The sequence below is a fragment of the Neovison vison genome, chromosome 3, assembly GCF_020171115.1.
Source record: "Neovison vison isolate M4711 chromosome 3, ASM_NN_V1, whole genome shotgun sequence".
Classification (NCBI taxonomy): domain Eukaryota; kingdom Metazoa; phylum Chordata; class Mammalia; order Carnivora; family Mustelidae; genus Neogale; species Neogale vison.
Genome location: NC_058093.1, coordinates 129,486,413 through 129,505,353, shown reverse-complemented (window position 1 = coordinate 129,505,353; position 18,941 = coordinate 129,486,413).

The following is an 18,941-nucleotide window of genomic DNA, read 5'->3' as shown; positions in this document are numbered from 1 at the left end:
GTCCTCTGTCTGACGGAGGTAGGATCGCAGTTTATCTGCACACAAAAGCATGAGTACCTTTGATATGGAAAGTGTGCTCCAGTAAGTGGAGATAATGGCTCAGATGTTTCTGAAGGCTGGTGACTACAGGAAGTCTTTATGCAGCTGTCTGTTTATGGGGTCTGAGGAGGGTGGGGTACACAGGATTCACACTGAGGCTTTTAAAGGAAGAAGATCCACATTTCTATTGATCCAAACTGCCTTAACCTTCCCACCAACTTGATTAGACTGGAGATAAGTGTTTTCTTGCCGCTGGAATCCTCACCTCTGTTTCGCTTGTCCTCACAGATTCCATATGTCCTAATTACAGAGATCCCTCCTCTTCTTTTCCTAGAGCATTTATTTGAGAAAATTTGTTGTGAATTATGTCTCTACTCCTTTGCAATGTTCTTAAAAGCCTCTTGGCAGTATCACAACCCAGGATTCTCTCAAGGGTCCGGGAACCATTCTGTTCAAAGGTAGTCATTAAGGGAGACAGCAGATCATCTCCCAGACTCTTTGGAAGGATGACTTCCAAAAGGGTGCCTCACTCCAAGTTGCAAAGCTGCCCCATGTCATGAAGCTGGGAGAAAAGTTTACTTGCTAAAACCACACAGGACAGTGCAGTAGTAGGCTTGACATATATAAAACAACTTTCCACATTGAAATAAAACCGGAGGAACATCCCAGGCCCCTGAGTCTTATAGATCATTTGTAGTTTATATTGGTACAAATTCTATTAACCACAGAGAAGAGAAGATATCCTCATAGAAATTCTACTGACCACAGCAGAGAGGAGTTATCTCCTGAGGGAATTCTGTTTCCTATCTAGTTAGATAATTCTCACAAGCAGTTGACAGGGGAAAGGAAACACAGTGTTAATTATATATATATATATATATATATATATATATATATATATATATCTGAACTGCTCTGAATAAGAAATCAAAATATCATGGTCTCGTGGGAGTTCATTCTAGGGAACCACAAGAGTGACTGCACAGAGGTTCTCTCTCCACCTGAGCTCAAAGACCCACAACATATGCGTTCAGCTTTTGAATCACTTGATATGACTGTTCTTGTCCCTTTCTGCAGCTTTCAGTTTGTACAAGCCTGAACAACTTTAAGAAACATTAATGAAAAACAGAGAGAAAATTAAGACAGACTTTTCAGTCCCTGTGGTGCTTTTACTCCTGGTTCACTTCACCCATACCCAGGCTTAACATTATTCAGCTAAAAATTCTGCACTCAGAATTTATCCTTATCTATGATACAGATATAAGTTAAACATCTCAAGAGAGTGCTTCATAACACCAGAGAATCAGTATATTAATTTGCAGGGAGAGATAAACTAGGGTACACCATTGAATTCCCTCATGATACACAAGTTGCCAAAAAAAAAAAAAAGTCAAATTTTCCAGGGGGAGAGATTAAGAACAATGAAAATTAGTTGTGCATTGCAAATATTCAAGGTCATCAGAATTAAAGGAGGTATGCATTTCCTCATTCTTCTTACATAATAGATTAAAATTCACAAAGACTGATGGATATTTCTTTCAACCTAAACCTCTGTGCATGGGCATCACCAGCATTCGCCTCTTTGATTTACCTTTAAGAACTTTCCATAGATCATTAAGCACCATTAGTGACTGATACATTTATATTTTAGATATGTTCATTATAATGTATCAGGTAACTCTCACATCTCCTTGACAAGATGAAACAGGCTTGCTGTCATTTTTTGTTGTTGCTGTTGCCGTGCCTTTAAGATGATGTTGTCTATCTCTTTGATATTACATTTTGTCTAAATTTACACTTGGTATCTCAAAGGGCAATCCATAGCCCTCTTTTCGAAGGATGTAGAGTATGTGTCTACACATCTGATATTAAATTCCTCTATAACAAGAGCCAGGGTGTTTAAAAGAAAGCTGTTGACTCTCTTTTGAGAAATAGAACATTTCTCTGTCTATCCTTCGAGGAGACTTTGGATAAAATGTCAAATGCCTCTCCATTTTAAAAAATGGTCCATGTGTAGGGAATGACAAGTTACTGAATATCCAATTTTCTCAAACCTTGATACTATTTAAAAAGTAAGACAATATTCGGCTCAGACAAATTTTTATTTGTATAGCATTATTAACTGCAAGGATCACTTTCTCATCACAGCTTGGATTTCTAAAAATTCCCTTCTATGGATTAAAAAAAAAAAGGAGCATAGAAAACATATATTTAAAATATCCAACTTCCTGTGAGTTGGCAGAAGTAAAACGAAGACGAAAAAAGTGGAATAGAAGTATTAAGTTGTCATACACTCTCCATGGATGCATGTGACCATAATGACAGGAGCTGGATAAACACATACAAATGGGCAAAATAAAATCATATTTCTAAAACACCTCTTAGTTCATGTGCTATGTTTGGATGAATAATTTCAAATATCCCCATTCAACACAACATTAGAGCCATTTAAAAAACTCATGATCATTTCCAAACTATCAGGTAACTTATTTTAAGTGAAAAAGTACATGATTTGGTCAATATGATTACTTTTGTAGTAGCAATTTGCTGTGTAGTCACAGACTCACTCGGCAACAAGGAAAACTCAATAATCATCTGTGAGGAGAAGAAATTCGTTCCCAGGACGTTAAGAAGGCATGACTTCTCCTGGGTCTTCTTGCCCCCATTTAGAGCGAGGATCTGGCTTAGGAGAAGCTTTCCACTTACATAGACATCGAAGCAACAGACCTGGTATTTCACCACCTCTGCTTGCAAATGTAATTTTTGACTTGACATCCTTCCATCAAAAGTTTCAAAGTTTCCAAGTTTCTACACTGTATTTGTGTTAAAGTGCACATCAAAATTTAGTTTTAGATGAAGTTAGCCCATCGTTTGCAGAAACATGTCCCAGCAAACAACTGCTCTTTGTGGCTTTAGGAGAGTCAGCAAGAGGGAGCTGTGGTCCTCAGCAAAGTGCAGGTTTAGCAGGCTCCAGCACCGGGAGCTCCTGCAGAAGGCACAGCCCAAGGACTACCAGTGTTTGCTCTCTGTTGACCTGATCTAACTTGTGTTGTCCTGAGGACAGAGCAAAGTCTGCTAAATAAAACACTCTCTGGGAGGCATGGTTGGTTCAGTGGGTTAAGCATCTATCTGCCTTTGGCTGGAATCACGATCACAGGGTCCTGGAATGGAGTCCCCCATCAGGCTCCTTGCTCAGAGGGGACCCTGCTTCTTTCTGTGCCTGCTACTTCCCCTGATTGTGCTTGCTCTCTCTCTTTGACAGATAAATAAATAAAATCTTAAAAAAAATAAAATGCTCTCAAGTCAAATATTATGAGGGGTTAATAGCAAGTAGGAAAGAACCAGAGCCACCAGCATGAGGAACCAAGGACAAAAGTCTGGAGCCCTTGTAAAGGGAGGAGGTGTCCACCCAGTGTTCAAATGAGCTTGAGAGAGGACTGCACCCCCCTCCGTTTTTCAGGTTATGAGCTACAATATTGATACTATAATAGTAAAGGGAACAGTAGCTCTTCCTAAAACAGAGCACTTGTATTATATGTTTATTTCATATGTAGATCTGCTACCTTTATGAAATAGGTACTTTTTTTGCTTAATTGAAAAAAAGAAAAAGCTGAAAAAGTGGGCAAGTGAGAGACCTAGTTCTTAAAGCAAAAGGATATTCGAACAGATAATACCTACATGTAGAGTTAAAATCTCTAAATATGAAATTCTAAGTTATTTCTGGTAACACTCTGTAGAAGCTAACAAGCATGGCTTTATATATAATTCATATTTCTATGAATTAATCTTCCCAAACCTTTATTGACGTCTGATTTTATAAAGCAATTGTTCCAATCAACTGTTATTGAATTTAACAGAATAATTTAATATTGCACCCATTAATTTTAAGAATGAATAGAAAAACTGTATACACTGATGTCAAGTGTGGCTTTTTAAAAATTTTTCTTCTATTTTGTTTTTTAATTTCACATAAACATTTGAGTTACTCCAGGCAGAGATTCAAAGATCAGTCAAATCCAGCCCTTGCTATCAAGAAATTTTGAGTTAACTGCTTGTGTAATGGGATGGTCACAGAAGTAGAAGGGAAACACCAATAACTATATGAAAAGAAAAATATCAGAAGAGTCATCAGAGGAATCAGAGGTGACATTTTACCGGGAACCCTGGAGGAAGATGAGAAAACCATTTGTGTCATAAGAGGTGTGAGGATAGGGTTTCAGGTATCATGTAATAACATCTTCTACAATTGATTTTCCAATCACAAACAACTGAAAAGGAAAAAAATAAAGAGAAATTGTTCAAGAGTCAAAAAGCATTTATTCTTGAATTTTCCTTTTTTAAAAGAAATCTTGGGAAATCAACCCCAAATAAAAAAAAGTTTAGTGATCATTTCATGCATTTCAATTTTTGCTTTCATTCCTTGAATTAGAATAATTTGTAATTGAATATCCAGAAAGCCACATACATCAGACACTCCTAGTAGCCATAATCTCTGGAGAAGGAAGGACAAGATAGCCCATTGACCCGATAGTCTACTTCCCCACGAACCGATTCAGGATCAGGATTTACATTTACAGGAAAAACACCAGATCAATGTTGATTCAACCACCCTTAAAACCCATGTTCCCTTGAATCTATGCAGTCTACGCCATCATCATTTTTTGTTTGTTTGTTTGATTTTTCTAAATTCTTTTTTTTTTTCCAATTTATTTATTTTCAGAAAAACAATATTCATTATTTTTTCACCACACCCAGTGCTCCATGCAAGCTGTGCCCTCTATAATACCCACCACCTGGTACCCCAACCTCCCACCCCCCCGCCACTTCAAACCCCTCAGACTGTTTTTCAGAGTCCATAGTCTCTCATGGTTCATCTCCCCTTCCAATTTACCCAAAAGCACATACCCTCCCCAATGTCCATAACCTTCACCCCTTCTCCCAACCCCCCTCCCCCCAGCAACCCACAGTTTGTTTCGTGAGATTAAGAGTCACTTATGGTTTGTCTCCCTCCCTATCCCATCTTGTTTCATGGATTCTTCTCCTACCCACTTAAGCCCCCATGTTGCATCACCACTCCCTCATATCAGGGAGATCATATGATAGTTGTCTTTCTCCGCTTGACTTATTTCGCTAAGCATGATACGCTCTAGTTCCATCCATGTTGTCGCAAATGGCAAGATTTCGTTTCTTTTGATGGCTGCATAGTATTCCATTGTGTATATATACCACATCTTCTTGCGCCATCATCATTTTTAAAATTTATCTATTATATGCACCTAACTTATCAGATCATCGGACGTTTTTCTTTGGAGAGACAGTGATATTAAAAAGAAAAACACACACACAAAAGAAGTAGACACAAGTAAGTTTTTTTCTTGAATGGCTTTATTGCACACACCATATATCTCACCCTTGTCAAGTGAGCAATCCAGCATTTTCAGGGTGTTCACATATGTGTGCACTACAACCCTGTCAATTTTAGAATATTTTTGCCATTCAGAAAGAAGCCAAGTACCCGTTATTTATCCTCCTTACCCCAATTTACCATCACACCCAGCCTGAAACAGCTATTAATTTGTTGTCTCTCTGTAGATTTGCCTGTATTGGGTATTTCGAGTGCGTGGAGTCATATTGTCTTTGCTTATAGCTCCATTTTACAGAGTAGAACACACATACCTACCCTCAAAAAGGTTGAGTAAGTTTCTCAATATCACGAATCTCCTAACAGTGTTAGGATTTGAATGCAGAAATCTGAGTCCAGAGCAATGACATTAATCTTGTTATGGCAGGTGTTAAAACATCAAGCACCTCACTGTACTTCGAGGAAAGATGGGCAGAAATGGAGATCAAGCCAGTCTATCTGTTGGGAGGAGATTAGATGATGAGCTGCTTGTATGTTTAAACTGGTTTCCCCCCCAAATTTTAACCCATCTGATAAGTTTTGATTTTATTACTAATATAACTGATGCCAAAGCCCATGAGAAATAAGGAGTCTTTTTTTCTATAATACAATATAGTGATTGAAATCAAAGCCCTGGCTTCAGCTGTAGTAACATTATCTAACCCTTACAACAAAGGCAAACTTGTCTAGGATTGATTGGATCAGTCTAAGCCCCCAGGGCACATCACTAACCACAGTAGATTATCCATAGGTAGATAGGCAAAAAAAATGCTTTTTTATAAAAAATGTTCAAGGGGCACCTGGGTGGCTCAGTGGGTTAAGACTCTGCCTTCAGCTCAGGTCATGATCTTAGGGTCCTGGGATTGAAACCCTCATCCGGCTCCCTGCTTAGTAGGGAGCCTGCTTCCCCCTTGCCCTCTGCCTGCCTTTCTACTTTCTTGTGAGATCTTAACATCTCTCTCTGTCAAATAAATTAAAGAAAACCTTTAGAAAAATACTCAAATGGGTTAATATAATAAAACACTATTTTTTTCTTTTTACTTTGTTCTTCACATTTTCTTCATGGCCTAGTTAAGAGAAATGTGCTTCTTACTTCTTTATGTACCTTGTGATTTTAAATTCTTTTTTTTCTTTCTTCTTTTTTTTTTTTTGAGAGATGGAGAGAAAGGGCAAAGGGAGAGGGAAAGAATCTTAAGCAGACTCCATGCTCAGCATAGAGCCTAACATGGGGCTTGAACCCTCAACCCCAAGATCATGATCTGAACCAAAATCAGGAGTCAGACACTCAACCCACTAAAACTCCCGGGTGCCCCAATAATTTTGAAGTCTTATGGGGAAGGAAAAAACGGAAATAGAATTGCTCCTGGTTTCTATTTTTTCTTCCTTTCTCAGGTATTGGCTATGTTTTTAGGCATAAACCTTGCTGCTCGATAAAACAAAAACAAAAACAAAAAAACCAAACAAACAAATAGAGGTGTATTTTTTACTACATAAATTTTTTAAAAATTTATTTTCAATTTTTTTTACGTGATTTTAGAAGCAATCAACACACGATTTATAATTTCAAAGAAAATAATCAAAAAAGAGAAATTGTTTTAAAATAAGTTTATTTTTAGTATATGAAAGATCATAGGATCAAGCAGATTCTATTGCTTATATAATAGAGGCATTTGTTGTGACATTTGTTCTTTTCTTTGTTCTGTTTTAATACCAAGACTATTTGATGTTATGAAGGGGAATAAGAAGAAAAACATATCTAGAAAGCCACTTAAAAATTATAATTTTGCAGTAGTAAGGAGTATTTACTTTTCTTTATGACTGCATCACCAAGGCATCTATAGAGCAGATGGTAATAGGCACTACTGTCATTAATTTCTGTACTGGAACTATGCAGGGGGTAAATTATTTTTGGATAATTCAAAGTGTTTTCTTTCCAAAAAATATCTATGTATGTGCAACTTGTTTGTTTATGGGAATTTCCTGATTAAATAAAATGCATTTATGCATAAATATATTTATATGTATATATGTGTTTATAGGCACTGGGTTGGTTCTGGTTATGAAGGATAAAAGATTACATAATAAAGAGACACAACTTTATAGTGTGGAAATTATGACTGCTAATTTCTATCTTCCAAACTTGCTCACCATCTTTCATAAGGTGATTTACATCTCCAAGAAGGAAAGTTGTTCTTTTCAGTCTTTTTTTTTTTTTTTTTAGATTATACTTATTTATCTGAGAGAGAAAAATGAAAAAGCATGAACCCGAGCTGTGGGGAAGGGGCAGAGGGAAAGACAGAAGCAGACTCCCCACTGAGCAGGGAGCTCGGATGTGGGGCTCAAACCCAGAATCTGGAGATCATGATCTGAGACAAAGGCAGATGTTTAACCAACTGAGCCACCCAGGCACCCCAAGTTCCTTTCTTTATTATTCAAACCAACCGTTGATTTAAAAACAAACGAAACAAGGATTTTTTTTTTTTTAAAGGTGCCAAATGACTAGAAATGGACAAATTTTTAACAGGTTTCAGAAATGTACCAGAAATCATCCAGAACATATTGAGTATTAAGCCATGAAAACCTGAAGTTGTCACAGGACTAACTGCCCCATTTCACCTGATTATTCTAGAATAATCTTAAAATATCTGACTTCAAAACATTAAAAATGTGAATAAAGGATCACTGAATATCAGCTTTGATTTATTATTTTTATTTCAAGATTTTATTTATTTACTTGAGAGAGTGAGAGAGAGAGCACGAGACAGGTGGGGGCAGAAGGAGAAGCAGACTCCCCTCTGAGCAGAGAGCCCCACAAGGGGCTTGAACCCATAACCGGGTGATCATGACCTGAGCCGAAGGCAGACACTCAACTGACTGAACCCGCCAGGCACCCCACTAACGCATTATTTCCAGGGATATTCTAGGGGGAGAAGTGTTACATGATCAAATAATCTTGGGAAAACTATATTATATATAATTGTCTTGGAGAACAACACAGATTAACAAATGGTTATTGTGAAAAATCCAACTCAGCATTTCTTGCAATTGTCTTAACACTAGACCTGTTTTTGCATGTTGCAGAGATACAATTAATATGTCATAAGTGATCTTGTGTTTTGGGAAACAGTAATTTAAAATCCTTCAATATGAAAACTTGAATCAAATAATGAGACAGTTCCTCAGATTGCCCTTCTAAGTAAGGAAATGTGTGTGGATTGGATAACAGTGTAAAGTAACTTTGGGGATTTTGGACTTTATTCAAAATGTGTTCTTTTGGGGTGCCTGAGTGGCTCAGTGGGTTAAGCCCCTGCCTTCGGCTCAGGTCATGATTTCAGGGTCCTGGGATCGAGCCCTGCATCTGCCTCTCTGCTTGACAGGGAGCCCGCCTCCCCCTCTCTCTCTGCCTGCCTCTCTGCCAGCTTGTGATCTCTGTCTGTCAAATAAATAAAATCTTTTAAAAAATAGTTTAAGCTTTTTTTTTTAAGTGCTATTTTGAATAAATACAAATAGCAATGACTTAAAATAACCTGCTCTTCTTGAAATAAAAGCGGCATCACAAGGGAGCAACAAGTTAGTGCAAAGGGAAAGAGGCAAGAGAAGAAAGAATGCTATCCCTAACTAGGAAAAAAGAAAAAGGTATTTCTGAGATGTTTCCAGACAAGCTGAGCCTCATGAGTCCTCTCCAAGGCACCATTACAATAGCCCTGAGAGTCTACTAAAAAAGACAAAATCAGTGATCATTTTAGAGCTAAATATCAGAATTCAGTATGTACTGGTAATTTCTGATTATTTATGTGTGAGGGGAGAGGGACATTTCCCCTAATCCACGCAAGGGTCACAGTCTCCGACTAGAGTCGCCATCCTCTGAATGAAAACAGAAAGACTTGTCTCGAAAAAGAGAGGAAAACACTCTGACCGTGCTCATTGTATGTTTCCTCATTTATAAACCAGAGACTGTCCTAAGGACCCATTATCTACTGGCAGAACACGTGACCTGAGCCAACCAATGTGGTAACAGTATTTGGACCATTTTTCCTCTTTAGCGACTAGACATTCTTCAACACTGCTAGGATAAAAAACAAATCAAGTGACATCGCAGGTACATTTTGAGATAAGTAAGTAAGCCTCAGGGGTTGGGGGGAATCCCTTGAATACAAAGAAAGAAAGAGAGATTAAGAAACCTAGAAACTAATAGTTAATGAGCTCCCCTATGATCCTTCTGGAAATATAGACCCAAAATTCTCTTCAACAGTGGTCAGGAGACCCCCAAATCAAGAAAGACTGTTATCAGCAGACTTAGCACCTCAAATAGCCCTCGACTTTCATACATATCTAAAAAAAAGAAGCTCTCGATAGTGACAGTTTAATGTAATAATAACAGTGATGATGTTAATAAAACTATTCATTAAAAAAAGAATGACAATTGTTTTGTAAAGTATGTCTTCAAATCCCCACTGGGTTAATTTCATTATTATAACATTAACACAGTGCTAATTCATCCCTAGGCACTTGAACAGTCAGTGCTAAAATCCTCAGGTCTCTGCTGTAATTCCACGTGCCGTGGACCTGTCTCTAGGCGGTATATTATACCTCTAGGAAATACAGAAGTCTGGGAATGGCATATTTTTATCACCAAATATAATCATTATTCTTAGACTCTTGTGTTTATTTATTTTTAATATTGTGCTTTTCTGTTTGGACTATTTTATCTTACTTCTGCAATGACAGTTACCAATCTACAAGTGCATAAGGTGACCTAACTAGAGAAAAATGATTTTTATCAATACCTGTTATGTCATGGGGTATCATATTGCAATGGATTATAGATTTCTATGTCTTTTTAAAAACAAATATTAACTGACATGTATGCTTTTATTAAACAAATACAGGTGTTTTTATGCATTCACTAACTTGAAAGGCATTATATTCTATGGTAGTATTTTTATCGGTCTTGGTATGGAGGTTGTAGTTAAAATTCATTTTGTGCCACAAAGTAATTTCCTCTGACAATTACTCATTGCTTTGAATTTCTAAATAACATTGATTGAGACATCATCTCTCTAGGAAGATTTTTATTCCATAGAAATACTTCATATTAGAGATACAAAATGTTGCTAAATACAGAAATGACATTATGGTTTCATTTTCATCTAAAAGAAAGTGAAAAATGAATGAATGAATGAATGAATGTGAAAATTGGTATCCTTAACTCATTTGGACCATATAGCAGCAAATATTGCAGTATATTTTTAAGCTGAAAATGTCACAAACTATAAATATTAAAGTCCTTGCACTTTTTTACAAATAAGACAATTTTTGATCCTTAGCAAGGGTCTATTTGTGCATGTACACTTACTTTACATTCACTTATATAAAGAATGAGGACAATGTATAAGAAGGTAATCATGTATAAAGAATCCTCTTACTTATGAGGCCAACCCAATTGGTCTGGAGATCCAAAGTCCTGGCAAAAGATTATACTTGGATATCTTCATTAACACAGTTGCAGATATTTCTTCCAAGGTAACTGAAACCAAAGTGCATCAGAAGGCAAAGTAATTATTTTGGTAAATAACTTTGGCTAGCACAGAAAGGCAGAGAGGTCTACATTATGTAACTGATATAAGTCACCTGCTTAACTTTTTCCAACTGCACATCTGTTCAAATCCCAGGAGTTTTAGGCACTACATCAGGGAGTGCTGTATTTGCTTTGGGAAAGTGGTTAAGAGGGAGAAGAATGGACACTCTTCCCACCTTTATGCTTTTCAAGTCCTGTGAACTGACGTAACTCACCTAATATCTCTACAAGTCCCATTTTGTATTGTTAAGGGGACAACTTCCCAGTACTATTAGGAAAACACATGCGAGTCTACGGCCATACCACCCGGAACGCGCCCGATCTCGTCTGATCTCGGAAGCTAAGCAGGGTCGGGTCTGGTTAGTACTTGGATGGGAGGAAAGCACATGCGATACAATGCATGTGAAAATGCTACGGTCTTTAACTCCCTATACCAAGTAGAAGGTGTCTATAGTCAATTATGCCCATAAAGTACATGGTCTCAGTAAAATCATTCTGGAAAAGGACTGCTGTCTTTAAAATTTTAGAACTAAATTTTAGAGAAAACATGGAGAATGAATAACTTACTTGCACAATTATTGGGACACTGTCTACAGAGTTCTGTGTAGCAGAACCACACTATGGCTGTTAGAGCTGGTCCATTGTTGACCTCTGTCCAAGAATTCCAGTAAATTCTATTTGGTCTTATTACCTATATTCATAAAGCAAAACCTTCCTCCATTTCTCCACAGGTAATATGAGACTTGGAAAAGGTGGATCACAACAACCTCTGTGTTAGGGTTGCATTGATTTTTTTTTTTTTTCAGACATGCAAAAACACTCTGTCTCCCCCAGAAGGTAGCACCATAGCTGGTCCCTGCTATTTGCGTTTGACGCATTTGAAATTGACAGGGGTACCTGCCAAAAGCCACTGGAGAACTGATATCCGGGAAAATGCTTGATTATCTGTATCAGGTCACAAAGTGCATTTACAATTTTGAAAATTGGTCTTTCACAAAAGAAATTTCTATTTAGTTAAATCTGCCAAAATTATATGCCTGAGGTTCATTGCATATGGATACATTAGCGAAAGTCCCAGTGCAGCATATTTTCAGTAAAGATCATGTTTTCTTTTATAAAAGTAGAATCATTCTTTTTCCCCAGAAATTTTTTCAGACTAATCATTACCTGTTCATTTTATGTCAACAAATACAAATAACTTGGATCATGTTTAGCTAAAGTAGAATATGACAAACTCTGATTTTATATATATATCCCCCCCCCCCAATTTTGCTTCTTGTCAGGACAGATCTGTAGGTCTGAGCAATTTACGGGGCCAGAGCTCTGTAGCTTCTATATCTACAGAGGTTTCTGCGTCTACTTTTCCTGTTTGGCAGAGTACATCTGTCTACAATGATGTGTTGGGTAATGGACAAGTCCTCAGGCTGGGGAGTGTTTGACCCTGCCTCAGGGCCAGAAGGCATGCCCCATGAGCTCCCCTCTTCTCCCGGAGAAGCTGGGGCTATTTGACTGAGCTCTGAGGGAAGATATGTGTCCCGCCCACCATCCAGACCCTTAGTGCTGTACCTAACACTAGAGAATGATCCAGAAGAGGGCGGAACTTCATGTGCACGTACCACCAGTGTGAGTATTTTGACTCACCTGCACTGCCCCAGACTTCTCATGAGCATCCTTCAAAAAGAGCTTGCAGTTCACTGCAAACATCCTTTGTGTACGAGTTCCCAAGTGTTTATCTAGGTGTCAAGATAACCCCCACATGATCTGCAATGATTCATTAAAATTCTAGCAGTCTGGGGCGCCTGGGTGGCTCAGTGGGATAAGCTGCTGCCTTCAGCTCAGGTCATGATCTCAGGGTCCTGGGATTGAGTCCCGCATCAGGCTCTCTGCTCAGCAGGGAGCCTGCTTCCTCCTCTCTCTCTGCCTGCCTCTCTGCCTACTTGTGATCTCTGTCAAATAAATAAATAAAATCTTTAAAAAAAAAAAAATTCTAGCAGTCTTCTTACCTATTTATATGGTGGTTACCTCTATTTCTTGTATTTGCCAAAGCTGAACCATTTCTAGTGTTTCCCCAGAGGGTCTTGTCCATTTTTAAAATTTAGATTACCTGTTTGCTTTGTGACCCCAAGATTCTGATGGATTCGGGAAAAGTTAATGTTCTGTGGGTTATCAGAGTTCTTCTCATAGATACAGTGGGAGCTGTGTCCCTTTGAGCTTGCTGTACCTTAAGCAGAAGGAGAATGTCACCAATGCTTCTTGGTGTTTTTGTAAATTCTATAACTTTAATAGCTCACTATCTTTATGTCTGATGAAGCTATATAAAATGTTTCTTTAACTTTAAATTAACCATGTGTTTATTAACATTGCAAATTCACTTACTATTTCTAATACTTCAAAGATTCCTTTGGATTTTCTCCATACCTAGGTGGCTCAGTCAGTGAAGCATCTAGCTCTTGACTTCAGCTCAGGTCATGATCTCAGGGTTGTGAGATGGAGCCCTGCATTGGGCTCTGTGCTCAGCGGAGGTGTGCTTTAATATTTTCTTTCTCCTCCTTCACCCTTTGACCCTTGTTATGTCTCCTCTCCACTCTCATGCTCTCTCTTTCTCTAAAAAAATAACCAAAAAAGAAGATTCCCTTGGATTTTCTAACAATTTATTTATTTATTTTGTCAGGGAGGGGTAGAGAGGGACATGGAATCTTAAGTAGGCTCCATGCTTACTGTGAAGCTTAATGTGGAGCTTGATTCCATGACCTTGAGATCATGAACAGAGGTAAAACCAAGAGTCAGACTCTTAACTGACTGCACCACCCAGACACCCCTCCTTTGGTTCTAGAAGCACAGAGCTGTCATCTGCAAAATATTGACATTTTATTTTTTCTTTCCAATTCTTAATCCCCTTTGTGCCTTTTTCTAGCCATATTACTATTTTAATGCAGTGCTGAAGAGACATGAAGATAGTCTATATCTGTATCATTCCCCAATCTTAGGGATACATTTTTTGAGATATGACCAATTAAGAAATATTAAGTATTATGCTACATATAGTTGTTAGTATACACTCTTTCTCAGATTAGGGATAAATCCTTCTATTCTTTGTATGCATTTATCTTTATAAATAATGAATTTGTGTTGAATTTTATCACATGCACTTTCCCCGATCTAACAAATTGATAATCTATTTTGCATTTTTCTCCTGCATTCTCTGTTAATTTGGTGACTACTTCATTGACCTAAGTATTTTCAAACATCCTTACATTCCTGGACTAAACCACAGTTTAAAACAATTATTATTTCTATCATTTCCTATATTCCTGGATTTTATACATGAAAGAGAGCAATCCTTAGTCTTCAACATCCTTATCAGGTGTTGGTATCAGGTCTGTCTCTCTACCTATCTATTATCTACCTATATCTTTATCTACACAGGTGCAGAATGTCCATTACCATTCTTGTTTAATTAAAGATTTTGAATAAATTTGCTATTCCAACTTCAATAGTTATAAATATTCATAGGAGGGGATCTGTCCTTGTTTATGTGTAGTCTCCCATTTGTAATAATTAGGTCAGATATTATCCTTGTGCTTTCAATCTATTTTTCAAAGATTTCAGGAGGGGTCTGCTGCCTCCAATATGAAACCAACAACACAAAACTACAAGGAACGTGATGAATCAAGGACACCAAAATAGCAATATGTTTCTATAACCAAGCTCAAAGGAAAATAATTTTGCAATCCAGCTGATAAAGGATTTAAAATAGCAATTTTGAAGGAACTCAACACGGAAAGGCATAAGCAACAAAACCAAAATCAACAAGTAGGACTACATCAGTCAAAAAGCTTCTTCATAGCAAAATAAACAATTAAAAGAAAGAAATAAAAAGCAACCTATGGGCTAGGAGAAAAATTTGCAAAAGGTATACTGCATAAACCATTAAAATTCAAAATACATCAGGAACTTATACAACTCAATAAAGAAAAGAAAGATCTGATTAAAAAAATGACAGAGGACTTAAACAGATTTTTTTTTTTCCAATAAGACACATCCAAATGGCCAATGGGTATATGAAAAGATTCTCATTCATCGCCAGGGAAATGCAAACCAAAATCAGAGAGAGGTACCACATCACACCTGTTGGAATGGTGTTCATCAATAAAACAGATAGCAGGTGTTGATGAGCGAGGATGTGGAGAACAGGAAAGACCGTGGGCTATTGGTGGGAACATAAACTGCTTTAACCACGTTGGAAAACAAAATCTAGTTTCCTCAAAAAGTAAAAATAGAACTACCGTATTATCCAGGAATCCCACTTCTGGGTATAGATCAAAGGAAATGAAATCAGGATCTCAAAGAGATATCTTCACTTCTATGTGCATCACAGCATTATTCACAACAGTTGCAATATGGAAACAGCTTAAATGTCTGTCAGAGGATGAACGGATCAAGAAGACGTGAGGTACATAAGTACAATGAAATACTATTTGGCCACGAGAAAGCAAGAAATCTGCCATTTGTGACAACATGAATGGACCTTGAGGGCATTATCCTAAATGAAGTAAGTCAAACAGACAAACACTGTACCTTATTACTAATAAGTGGAATCTAGAAAAGCTAAACTTCTGAAAACAGAGGAGAATGGTGATTATCTAGGGTTGGCAGCTGGGGGAATTGGCAAAATGTTGCTTAGGTACAAACTTGCAACAAGAAGGTAAATGAGTCCTGGAACTCTAACACAGAACATAGAGATTACAGACAATAATACTGTAGCATAAACTCTGAAGTTGCCAATGGATTAAATTTTAGTTGTTCTTACCACAAAAAAGATACAGTAATTATGTAAGGTGATAAAGGTGTTAGATAACATTCCAATGGGAATGTATTGTAATATATAAATGTATCAAATCAATGGGTCACACAGTTTAAGCTGACAAAATATTGTATGACAATTATATCTCAATTAAAGAAAAATAGCAACAGCTAAGCAGACATCTGTAAAGTGATGTGAAATTGACAGCGGGGAGATATTAATACTAAAGGAACTCACTGGTCCATATTCACATCACAAGAAGGGAGACAGCCGAGCTGGACAGAATGTTACAAAGAAGGAAATAATTAGAAGGACACTCCACTGCCAGTGATGTATCCTTGACAATAAACTTGAATGTGGACTTGAAAAAAAAAATATATATATATATCACATTTATAATATGTATTTTCATTGCATAGATTCAAAATTTGTTTTCCAGATATTATTAAAATATTTTGTACTTTTCCAATTTTATAATACACATAATCACATTTGTTAGATTAAAATAAAAACTAATAATTCAACTAAAGATATTTAAAAACTGTCATTTTTGATATGAGAAGGTTGACCTGCAAATTAAATTATTAGATTCATTCATTCTGTTTTGATCAAAACTCATGCTTTTAAATGTAAAATTCGAGTAATTTGGTTGTATAAAATACGGTTGACTTGGCGCCAATCATAATATAAAATAATTGTAGGACCTCACATTGAAGATCACGTTTATTATTATAAGCCATAATTTAATACTTAGACATGCTTTTTTTTCAATGACAGTCAGGTAGATATAGAATTGTTATGCCATTTTTACCGATGTGAAAGCTGAGGATAAAATATTTTCATTGTTGGAAGTCAAATGCTGGGCTCTTTTCACTACATAATTTTTCTTGCTACCTAACTACCACCCATAATATAATAATATCTTCTCTGCCCCAAGTAATATCTGCAGGGCTAGTTCTGCAAGCTGTGGCCTTAATCTAAGGAGACCCTAGACTGCTCTGGCAGAACAGAAGCATCATTTTTTCATTGCATTATTGTTTTATTGGCTAGAATTCAGAGCTACACACTGTAAAGGTCATCTTAAATTCATTACTTACTTGTGTGATCTCTTTTCTTTTTTTTTTACTCTTTTAAATTAAGCTTTTAATTTTAATTCCAGTGTAGTTAACATACAGTGTTAGATTAGTTTCAAGTGTACGATACAGTGATTTAACTCTTCTATGCATTACTCAGTGCTCATCTTGGTAAGTGTTTTTAATCTCCATCACCTATATCTCCCATCCCTCCCACCCCCCTGCCCTCTGGTAACCAACTGTTTTTTCTCCAAGAGTCTCTTTCTTTGCCTGTCTTGTCTCTCCTTCACCCCCCCCCATTTGATCCTTTGATTTTTTTCTTAAATTCCACATACGAGTGAAATTGTATGTATCTGTCTTTCCCTGACTGGCTTATTTCACTTAGCATAATGCCCTCAAGCTTCATCCGTGTTATTTATCGTGTGATCATGGAAAGTACATTTTACGCCACTTAGTTTTGAGCTTCTTGTAAATAAAATAGAGAGAGATTTAGAAATTACATTAAAGAACATCTGACTATTCCTTGTACACTTTAGCAAATACATTATTTTTTAAGAAGGTCACTGCTTAGATAATGAAATGAATCTCAATGGGACTATACTATCGCACTTCCTTCTTCTTTCTAAAATTGTATTTAATTTTTTTTCAGTGTTCCAAAATTCATTGTTTCACACTTTCTTCTGGTCCTATCTAGGCACAGACATGCCAACAATGGCCAGCAAAGTGAAGACTGAGAGTACTAACGAAGGTGAAGGAGAAATATCATTACTTCCAACACAGAATTCTAAGTCAAAGCAATAGAATGATTAATCACTTCATTTGAAATATCTTACAAGAAAGGCTAAAGGCCGCAAGCATTTAAAGTAATAAATAACATAAAGAAGAAAGAAATACAATTTGTGCTCTTTGCTTCTCTAAATAGTGTGTCTCACTCTTGCCATTCCCTTTGGTTCTCCAATCCTCATTAGGTGTATGTAAAAAATAAAAATAACTGATTTTTCTCCAAGTTTCTTGTGGAATTTCTGGACTAAAAAAATCTCTCTGATAAGATCTTATATATTATTCATTATGGAGCCATTAAAGAAAAAACCCTTAAAAGCTAGAAGTATGTTAAGGATTGAGTCTTCCTTGTTTATTTTGTAAACTTTGAACGCACAAGAGAGCAACAATATGCATATATACACTCATACTAAAAAGAAGTCTTCCAATCAAAATTTTACTTGGAAGTAATACAGAGAGAGCAAAATACATGTTGACTAACTTCTACAATATCATAAATGCAAGATTACATCCACTGGTAGCATGAATTTAATAATTTCTAGTCATCAGCCAAATTATAAATGCAATCAAACCAAATTTTATAACACAATAAACTGCAAGAACTTAATAGTTTAGAAAGTTAATTTGCAATTACTAACAAATACTGTCTTTGCATTCTTTTTTATAAGTCTAAAACTATCAAAATAAAAAGCTGATTTACTAAGTCACTAAGATAATGTATACACTTTCTGCCCTTCCAACCAATACCTATTTTAAACTAATCTTTGACTTTCAAATTTCAAATGTTAACTCCTTGTGGATGTTGGATATTTTTAGATGCAAATTTTATAGCCACATTTCATTTGCAAAGATGTTGAATACAAGTGGTTTCATTAATAGAGTTTTTCTTTGTGGAATTTTTTTTTTTCTGCCTGAGCTATTATCCTAAATGTGGGTATTGATGGTGCTATCCGTGGAATAAGTATTATAGCTACATAACTTTCAGATATTTTATATAAATCTTTGCTATAATGTCACTCCTGGCAACCAGCTGTGCTGTGATATGTCACAATGATGAATCATCAAACATGTAAAAATCTAAAGGACAGTTATATAAGAACCTGTATTAATAAACATAATTTTCACAAGTGCAAAATGAACATTTGCATATACTCTGAAACCTTCTATAGCATTTACTCTAAAGTTCCTAGTACAAGACCATATTTTAGAATCATAAGGATTTGTATGTGATATTTCACAGAGAAATCCTGTCTGAAAACATGTTTA